The sequence below is a fragment of the Lathyrus oleraceus genome, chromosome 5 (genome assembly GCF_024323335.1).
Source record: "Lathyrus oleraceus cultivar Zhongwan6 chromosome 5, CAAS_Psat_ZW6_1.0, whole genome shotgun sequence".
Taxonomy (NCBI): domain Eukaryota; kingdom Viridiplantae; phylum Streptophyta; class Magnoliopsida; order Fabales; family Fabaceae; genus Lathyrus; species Lathyrus oleraceus.
Window position 1 is genome coordinate 48,494,625 of NC_066583.1, and position 9,969 is coordinate 48,504,593.

The window sequence follows — 9,969 nt, forward strand, 5'->3', positions numbered from 1 at the left end:
GGTAACTCCTCCTTATCTTATTTCGACACATTGGGGACAATGTTCGATTTAAGTGTGGGAGGAGACTCTATCGTCTTTTCTTTATTGTTTTTTCTCGCTTTTTGTTTATCGTTTTTCTTTGCTGTTTTTAGATAATATATTTATTGTTATTTCCTTTTAGTTGTTTATTTTGCTTTTTAGTATAATGCATGAGTCTGACGAGTCACCAAATACAGTAGATCTTTAGTACAACCCTACCTCCCCATACCTTTAGCCCCACCAAATTTTTTGCAAAAGAAAATAGTGTTATTTTGAAAATTTTCAGGTTTTAAGGATATGTTTTGAGTAAGGATGCGGTGACTTGGGAGAACTTTGCGAAACATCAGTATCTGTTTTAGCACCATAAGCTTTGTAAATATAGGAATCATTCCCGAAACCCCATATACCATGGCTTTAATCATCATTTCCGTATAAGTCCTTAGTAGTTTATCTCAGCAGTCAGCTCCGGTCTACGCATCCTCTACGTAGGGGACCGATGCAAATAAGTGAATGATCCAGAAAAACAAAAAAATAATAAAAGAAAGAAAAAAGGCAACTCGGGTATAGGTGACCCTCACAAAGTCATTTAAACCAAAGAATTGTAAAAAAAATTGCTACAAAAAGAAAAAGAAAAAGAAAAAGAAAAGCAGTACCCATTGCTAGTTGGTTCAGAGGTATCTGGCACTGAACTCGGTAGGACGGATTACGATCCGATCCCCCACGGCTACAGTTGGGTCCAATAAAAGGGTTTACACATATTTATGTGCCAGAAATCCCAAGCTCTGATCATAATCACTAACAGGCCACTCTACTATGAAGCATGTACGGATAACGGGCTTAATGTGATTGCGCCTGAATGAAAAGGACACAAAAGAGATGAAGAGGCAGGCCTAGGTATTGTGGGATAATATGGGTTGGTTAATATAGGAATGAAGTTTATGTCCGTATTTGCGGATTAGTGTCATCATGATACCCTTAGTTCACTCAGTTAGTACCTATCACTGCATCCCGACTTGAACTTAGAATTTTACCTGAAGCACTCGTTTACACAAATTTTCTTTTATGAGCTTTTCAATGTTTTGCTTGAGGACAAGCAAAGGTTTAAGTGTGGGAGAGTTTGATCACACTAAAATTTACGTATTTTCGACTCCGATTTCACATGCATTCTAGTTGTTTTATTGTCATTTTGTTGTGTTCTTACTGTGTTTACCTTTGTTTTCAGGTTTTTACTTTAATCGGAGCCCCGATCGAGAAAAGGAGCGAAAAAGGGCTAAAAACCCTAAAATTCAGCATTTTGTGCTTATGGCCTACCCAATGGCGGGCGCCACAGACCAAGCCATGACGTGTCAAATTCAACTTCCATCAACTCCCACGTTTTCCCACTACTTCCACTAAGGCGCCCCATATTATGCTTGTGGCGGGCGCCATGGCCTTGTGGCGGGCGCCACAAGAGGAAAAACGGTTCCCTCCTATTTTCAAGTGAAGGGCATCCAAGTCATTTCCATCTTTTTACTTGCTTATAAATAGAGACGCGAATTCACTTTTACAATCATTCAAACTTAGAACAGAGGCAAACTCAGAAGCAACTTTGTTTCACTTAGGCATATACTCAGTATTTTATAGTGGTAATCGCTTCGCATTGGAGTGTTACCACAATTGTGTAATCAAGTCTGTGATAGAGTCTGTAATCGAGTTTGGAGCACTTTGGAAGGAAGTTAATCCTACCGCCATTTTCTTTTCCGCATTGCAATTTACTCAGCCCTCCGATTGGAGCAGGTTTTTATTACTCGCCTTTACTTTATTTATTTCCCGCACTCGCTTTACTTTATTTATTTCCCGCACTCGCTTTTACTTTATTTATTTCCCGCACTCGCTTTTACTTTATTTATTTCCTCGCACTCGCTTTTACTTTGTTTATTTCCCGCACTCGCTTTAAATTATTTATTTCCTCGCACTCGCTTTACTTTTATTTACTTGCCGCACTCGCACTACTTTTATTTACTTTCCGCACTCGCACTACTTTTATTTATTTTAATACACTTTTACTTTACCATGTCTAACTAAATCTAAAAGGTTAGAATGTAAGGATCATAATTGAACCGATAATCCGTACAATTGTTCGTAGAAACACTTAAGGGCTATTTTAACTTTCAAATTAACTTTTCCCGCACTTCAATTCTGTTGGGTAAGATCGAAAGCCGTCCAACGTCTTTTTAAACTTAATTGTTTTTAACTATTTCAAAAACAGCGAAAGCGCTTTGTTTAGTTCATTAGGAGATTTTAACATTAAGAAGAAAAGAGATTTTAAAACTATTTTCGGACGCGTTTATAAGTTTAGAGTCTGGTTCGTGAGAACCTCTTTTGGTTAAGAAATCCAGATTATAATACTTTTCAACTTAGTCAAGATACTATATTTCTTAAAAATAGGTTTACTACTCTAACGCAATGCGCCCCTTTTTATAAGTGACAATAAGAGGGTTTGATTAGGGAGTACAACTCGGTTTTGAATACGCGAATGCGACAGTTCCTGTTAAATTAGTTCTTTTCAAAGTAGGAAACACTACCCATAAGTAGCTCTACTAGCAAGTACTTAGATTATCAATTAATTACGTGAATTACATTCGACCCTGTCTTTATTAATTAATCTTTATTCAACACTTTACTTTTCATTGCACACTACAAAAACACCTATTTTGATTGCCTTTGATAAACACCATAACAACAGATAACGATAGATTGACACTTGGTCTCTGTGGATTCGATAATCTTTTATATTACTCTGACGCATTCGTATACTTGCGAAAAGCACGCATCAGGATCTTAGGGTCAAAATTGGGGTCTTACAACTAGCTCTAGACCTAAACATGAAAGTTGTTTGGAATGTCATTTAGAGTAACGTTTTTCTCGTAATCATTTTCATATGACAAATATTGTAGGAGATAGGGTCTAGAGTACCCCAGTTTTGACCAGTTGACTTTCTCTGGTCAACTACCACGGACCAACTTGCTAGCTTGACATTCTCTTGACTTTTGGGACTCATGGAGAATCATATATGCATAAGATAATATAATGTGAAGTATACCTTGAAATATTTGATCAGTTATTGAGGAAACTTGTTGAAGAAATTACACAAGATAGCCAGATGAATTAGGGTTTCCAAGGCAAACCAACTCCAAAATCTTGATGATTTCTTGATAAAAATAACATGTGAAGATCATGGGGGTCCATATATGATACTTATAGCCATATTAAACCAATTCTTGATTGAGCTCCTTGCATTGAGGGTCTCAACCCTATATATGATCTTGATAGAGCATAGGTGAGCATGTACACTACCTACAAAAGCAACAAACTATATAATGACATATTTTTGGTATTTTGGTTAGTGAATAAATAAAAACAAAGTATGATACAATCAAAAGTGTTTGGTGATCTCTCCTAATGCAAAACCAATGAATGAGAGGTAAGGAGAATGCCAAGGTGTGATCCCAATGCTAATGCATATGATGAGATAACATGAGGGATCTTAGGGTCAAAATTAGGGTCTTACAGCTGCCCCTATTTAAGGACGTTCTAGCTGAGGAGATGAAGGTTAAAATATTTGTATCGACTCAGTAGAATGTACTTAAATAACAACATATAGAAATAAATTTTGGTCCCTAAGAGACCTCATGATGCATATGATATGAATGCTAAAAATAATCTTGTGGGAAAAAAAATTTCACAAGGGAAAAGAATCCGGAGAGACTAAAAGTCTGCAGGAGCATAATGCATTCCATAAGGAAAACTCACTAGGGAGACAGAGATTCTGGGGGATAAAAGTTACGCGTAGGCCAGGCTACGACTTAAAACTGCTGGGGACACGAGGGATTCCATGAAAATAAATTAATGGAAAGACTCAGGCGGGGAATAAAAGGAACATCTGGAGGGGAAACGGGTAGATCAGAACAAAGCTGAAATACTCGACCCATGCAAGAAACAATGATTTCACGGAGGAAATACGCACTCAAACTCAACTAGGGAAGAAATGATTTTCAAAATAGGAGTAACAAAAATGTATTATCCACTACCGGTTACTAGATAAGGTAATAACAAATCTGGCAGGGAGGACATCCATTACCGGTTAGGATAATCATATCAAGGATGACTCGCTGAGAGCAAATGGGAGGTGTATTCATTACCGGTTACTAGGTAAGAATGACCTGGCGGGGAAAAGCCAAAATAGGGTTTACAACTACCAGTTACTGGGAAGAAGACCAATGGGAGAGAATATCCGTCACTAGTTAAAGTGAACATATCAAGGATAAACTTAAAGGGAAGAATATTATTCATCGGTTAAGATGAACATATCAAGGATAGAATGCCGGAAGAAGTGGGGATTACATCTATCATTTACTAGATAGAATACCGCTTAAGATGAACATATCAAGGATGGACTCCGAGGGGAAGCAGGATTTACAACTACCGGTTACTGGGCAGAAGACCATAAAGAGAAGGAAACCCGTCATCGCTTAGGATGAACATATCAAGGATTAACCCTCTGGGGAAAGAAACAGGGATTACAACTACCTTTTTACTGGGTAGAATACCAAAAAGAGAATATCTGTCACCGGCTAAGATGAACATATCAAGGATAGACTCAAAGGGAAGAAAATATTCGTCATCGGTTAGGATGAACATATCAAGGATATACTTCCTTAGGAAACGTGAAAACGAACCCGCTGGGGAAAATAGGTTACTTTTGCCGGGTATTTGTGAAAAAGTGAAATACTTGCAAATTGAGAAGAATATTACCAGTTACTGGGTAATAGACTCCCATGGGACCAAAAGCATCTATCTAGGTAAGATCTAGAAAGAAACAGTCAATCAAAGACTCAACCCAATGAGGATATAACTCAGGGGGATGGTTCCTTCCAGATGATCAACTGGGGAGGAAACTAAAATAATAATCATCCACGAGGAAATAACTCAGTGGGGAATGAGAAAGGTTAAATTCTTTCTGCTTAAGGGGCTGATACTCTACAATTGAAAGAGGAAAGACACACCAAATCTGTGGAGGGGGAAAGGATACCACCACAATAGAGGATCAGAGAAACAATGAATCACAAAGTGCAAATAATAATGCAATAATGAAATTTATGAATATATATGTATATGTATATATGGTGATTATGCCGACGAAACGGTCGCAAAGGATACAAATGTCACAGGTCTGCATCATTAATACAACACTCAACCAATCTCAACAGGAGGGAACCAACTGGAGAAGGAGAACGGGAATCAATAGGCTCAAAGGCTCAACCCTGGCCGGGGAAAAGGAAAAGATCTGCCAAAAATCTGCACTATCAACTCTGCGGGGAATTTCAGGTCAACACCATATCAAATGGGAGACAACCTTATAGAGGATCAGACATACTTCTCTAGAATCAGTGTTGCACGAAATCCATTGGGGACCTGAGGGAAACAATAATCTTGTTGGATTTAATGCAAACTGTTGAGACAACGCGCCTACCACTTAAAGGAGGCAGTCACAAACTAAGTTGGGGAAATCAATAAAAATCCGATTGGAGATGCTGAAATGTCGCCGAGGATGAAACAGAGATCACGCCAACTGCTTGGGGAAAACCAACAATGCTTCACATTTAGGTCCTACCGCTCTCAGACCGCTGTTTATATTCCTTAAATGAAATCAATTTCTTTTAAAAAGTAATTGCTTTTATTATTTAAGAAAACATGATTTAAAATTAATTTCAAAATGAACATCATAAAAATTTAAATCTATTTGGCTGAAAGATAAACAAGAGTAGAAACAATTGGATAAAAAGCTCAACTTTATTTAATAGAATGGTAGTCTGTAAATGACAAGACTCCATAGATCTTTACAAAAGTTGAAAAATGGTAATTTACATGGAAAAGGGATACATTGAATACAATGATCACTAATCCTTCTAACGCCTTCAATATTCATTGTGCTCTTGGCTTCGGCTGAAGATGAATCAGAAACAAAGGTTGTGCTCAAGAATGTCTCCAAGACTAAAGATCAGAAAGATGCAGTTACTTGCCATAATCCCTAATTTTTACATAAATTGCCCCAAGGTGGGGTACTCAATTTATAGGAATAATTTTTTTTCTGTTTAATGTCTCTAACTTTTTCCTGGACCGCCATTTCGTGTTTTCAATCCACCGAGACACTCATTTTTTTCTAAGCCGCCATTTAGGGTTTTCAACTTAGCGAGTTGTTCTTTTCTTTTTAGGCTAAGTATTTCTTGACTGCTTCGACATTCACAGGACGTGTGAACTCTTCACCATCCATAGTTGTAAGAATCAAAGCACCACCTGAAAAGGATCTCCTAACAACATATGGGCCTTCATAATTAGGAGTCCATTTGCCCCTAGAATCTGGTTTGAAAGATAAAATCTTCTTTAGCACAAGGTCGCCTTCTCTGACCGCACGAGGTCTGACCGTCTTATCAAATGCTTTCTTCATTCTCTGCTGGTACAACTGACCATGACACATGGCAATTAATCTCTTCTCTTCAATCAAATTCAGCTGGTCATACCTGGTCTGACACCATTCAACCTCAGTCAACTTGGCCTCCAACAAGACACGCAATGATGAGATCTCAACCTCTACTGGGAGCATAGCTTCCATGCCAAAAAAAAGTGAGAACGGGGTTTCCCCTGTTGAAGTGTGAATGGATGTACGATACCCGTGCAAAGCAAATGGGAGCATCTCATGCCAATCTTTGTACGTTACAACCATCTTCTGAATAATCTTCGGGATGTTCTTATTCGCAGCTTCAACAGCCCTGTAAGACCCCAATTTTGTCCCTAAGATCCCTCATGGCATCATATCATATCATTTCATTGCCTCAAGGATCATTGTGCACCTTGCTTCCTTCCCTGTGGGTGGGTTATCCTTTTGAGAGTGATTCTTGATCACCAAGTTTTGCATTTGTATATCATTGCTCTTCTTTTTACCACTAACCAAAAGTACAAAAATATGTCATCTAACCTTTGTCTTGCAGATGAAGGAATCACAGGTCAAAGCAGTCAAAGGCATTCATTGAGCAATAGATGGTGGCCATTCTTGAGAATTTGGACCCCACAATCATTATCAAGAGTTCATATGAACTATGATGTCATTTTGAAGCAAAATCCCAAGTGGTAGAGGCTTGAATTTCATCAGAACATTGCCAGGTCAACTGAAGGCCTTGAAAGTCAACTGCCAAGTCAACTGTGGATTTGGAGGTGGGAATTGATTAGAAATACTTCATTCATGTTCAAACAAGTCTCATTTGAAATTTCAAACATCAACATTGAAGAATTTAAAGTCAGGTCAAAACTTTCCAAAAATAGAAAGTGACATATAATTCAAACTTGCCAAAAATGGAAAGGTTTTAACCTAACTTCAACTTCAAATTACATCATCGAAAAAGCTTCAAATGAAATTTTGTTGAACATGAAAGTTGTAGATCTTTCTCTCCAATTTCCAAAAAGTCCAAGATCACCAATTTCTCTTGTGTGGTTAAGGAGATATGATCAAAACATGGCAAACTATGCATGGAACTTCAAATGGACATAACTTCTCAACCAAAGCTCCAAATTGGATGGCTCTTTTTGCATTTTTCTCCTTTTGACCTCTAGATTCCAAATCATGCATTGCATTGCACAAATTATATTCACATGATCATTTGGTAATTCATTTGATTTTTGGAGGGAAAATATGAAATTCAAATTTTGTGCATTGTTTAAACATTTTACCATTACCATTGGCTCCAAAATGATTTTTTAAGTGGAAATGAGCAATTTTCGTGCACTGTTCGTACATGCATTTCCATGCATAAGGGTGAAAAGCAAATTTGCACTTACACTCCAAAATGATTAATCCACTTAACATTTGGCTTAAACATGATTAGAACTGGATTAGCATGACATATATAAACCAAAACCCTAACTGTTTTTCAGATTAACAACACCATTTTCAGATCTAGATCTAAAACTCTCAAAATTTTCTCTCAAAATTTTCTTCCAATTTCTTCAAACAAGAGCCATTTCCATTGCTTGATTCTTGTTCCTGAGGTATCATTGAGTAGAATTGCACGTGGAATCAGTAGAAACAGAGCCACATTGAAGCATTCTCCAAGCTTGAAGCAACAATGGTGATTCCAAGTTTTGGTGGATTCGTGTGCAATTAAGTCTCAATTTCTTCTCCAATCACTTGTACAAGCATCATAGAGGAGTATTGAAGCCATTACAAGCCTTGAATCCATCCAATTCCATATCTGCTCTTCAAGAGGTTACAAATCGCATCTCATAATTTTGATTTTCCTTGCCATGATATTATAGATCTTGTTATGCTGATGAATTTGAACTTTGAATCATGAAAATCCATGCTGTTTTGAGTGAGATACGATTGATTAAAGTTTTGATTATGATTTTTACTTTCTTCGATCCATGCATGTTTGATTGTTTCTTGATGAAATGTTTATGGATTCATGATGTATGAAGCAAGACCTACACGATGCTATGCACCATTTTGATTTCTGGACACTTTTATTTTTTCTGGAAATTTCTGGATGAAGATCTTCATGATCTTCATCATGTTCATAGCGTTTCCAGGTTTCCTGCGAATTTTGCTAGGAAACGCATAGGCTTTGTTGCGGATTTTGTTACGAGTTCATCATGATTACCTGCGGATTCTTTTGAAAGCCATGCAGCGCGCGCTAGGGTTTGAATGGTCAAACGGCGTCGTTTGGCTGTAGGCGCGCATATTCAAATGTTCCCTGGCTTCGATTCCTGGCCATTCCATAATTTCAAATGCCTTCATTTTTTCTCATTTCCCTCCATGTATTCATGTGCTATGCTTCATACATTTTTTCATTTTCTTTCTCAACTTTAAAAAATCATATCTAATTGAAAATTAATCCAAATCCATCCCAATTTTTTGCATTGTGATCCTTATCTTGTCTATTACTTTTTGATCATTAATTTCAAGTTGTGCTTGGCTGGATTATGATTATTTTATCATTTGTCTTTTCTGTTTTATGATCATGTTAAGTTGGTGTGACAATTTGTGTCACACCTTTGCTTGTCCAACTTATGTGATGTGTTTGCCATGCCAAATGATCTCCAATTGTCCTGATTTTTTGTGTGATGCATATTATGGATGTTGTGAATGAGCATGAATTTTGTTGGAATTATTTGAATCATTTCTGATTTAATTGGGATTTTTCATTCTGGTTGGTCACATTTGAGCTTTAAAATTGCCTTGAACTTCAATTGATCATGAAATGCTTTTGGTATATGATATTTATGTGAGACCTTTTGGATTGTTTCAAGATGTGTTTGAAGTTGATTCATGTTAATTTTCAGCTTCTGTTTTGAATTTTTTCTTCATCTTTGACCCTAGGATTTGACCTAGTGGTTTGCCTCTCACATTTGAGCTTTGTTTTCAGGTTGAACATCCAAGTTACTTGGTTTATTGATGCTCCATCACTTGAGCATTGATGTTTACCTTTGATTACTAATCTTTGTGTATTTTGTAGGTTGATGTTGACTCATTTGAGTTTGGCCTTTGGCTTATACCTTGTATACATTGGGATTGTTTGTTGACTATTGATTGTTGTTTGATTGTCTGAACTTTGTACTGATTTGTTTGATGTTTCCACAGGTACATAAGTTGCTTTAAGTTCATTTTGAACTTGCTTTTGCTTGGTTGCTTAACCACTTAGGTATAACCTCTCTTCTTCATGTAGTCTGGAAGACCTGTCCTGTTATGTGGGCAGGCACCTGTCTGAAGTCCTCCTTAAGAGGCAATGCTTGTGTTTGTTTATCTTTGTGCCAAGCAGGAAAAGTCCTCTTATGAGGCAATTGGAAGATAAAAGAGATGTGTAATCCATCTCCTGCTATTCAGTGTGTCATTCCTTTGCTCACACAATGTGTTGATGC